The sequence below is a fragment of the Trichechus manatus genome, unplaced genomic scaffold (genome assembly GCF_000243295.1).
Source record: "Trichechus manatus latirostris isolate Lorelei unplaced genomic scaffold, TriManLat1.0 scaffold00099, whole genome shotgun sequence".
In the NCBI taxonomy this organism is placed as follows: Eukaryota; Metazoa; Chordata; class Mammalia; order Sirenia; family Trichechidae; genus Trichechus; species Trichechus manatus.
The window spans coordinates 10,382,774-10,383,874 of NW_004444035.1; positions in this window are offsets into that span (position 1 = coordinate 10,382,774).

Here is a 1,101-nt window from a genome sequence, read left to right on the forward strand (position 1 = left end):
AGTTCTCCAGGTAGCAGTTAGAATGATCTTTTAGTAACTTGAATCTGATTGGGTTACTCCTCAACTTACCACCTTCAACTTGTTGCCAAGTAGGATCTGGCTCCTACCTCCATTGCTAAATGCATCACCCACAATTTTTCCTTCTTGCTCTCAGTGCCCCTGGCTTCCTTGTGTTCCTTGATGGTGGTAGGTATTCTGAAGGGTTTTTGTATGTTTCCTTTGCCCTGCACCCTTTTCCTCTGGGTCTTTGCTTACTTATCTCATTCTCCTTGTTATTCCTAAGATGTTACTTAAGGCCTCCCTATCCTTCTTCTCATAAAAAAACAGTCTTCCACCCTATCTCCCTCTTTAATCTTAGATACTGTCAATAACATCATCTATCATTAGGTGGGTTTTATAATTAAGAGTTTACTTTTAATAAGACAAACGTGATTGAATATACTTTTAATTATATTTGAAAATTTTGCAACTTTGAAATATGACTGTCATAGTTGGAAAAACCTCATGAAGATATGGAGATTTAAATGGTAAAAGTTTATTGTTAGATGCTCTTAATAAATGATGATACAATTGTTTTTCAATTCCAATTAAAAAGTTTTTTGTTGGAATATAGCTGGTAAATTTTCATTATCTCTAATGTCAGTTGTTTTTGTAAACTCATAGAAGATGTTGCATTTTTATTTATTTTTTTAATTTTTTTTTATTTTGTTGTTGAGACTATGTACAGCAAAACATACACCAATTCAAGTTTCTACATGTACCATTTAATGACAGATTACATTCTTCGAGTTATGCGATCATTCTCACCCTCCTCTGAGTTGTTCCTCCCCCGTTAACATATTAACATAAATTCACTGCCTCCTAAGGTTCCTATCTAATCTTTCGAGTTGCTATTGTCTTGATCCCATATTGATAGTTCTTAAAAGAGCATAATGCTCAAGGCAGACTTTTTCTTACTAGTTTAGCTAAATTATAGTTTAAAGAAGACTTCAGGGGATATTTTTGGTTTAAGGATTAAAGATTATCTCAGGGCAGTAGTTTCAGGGGTTCATCTAACCTTCATGGCTCCAGGAAGTCTGGAGTCCATGAGAATTTGAAATT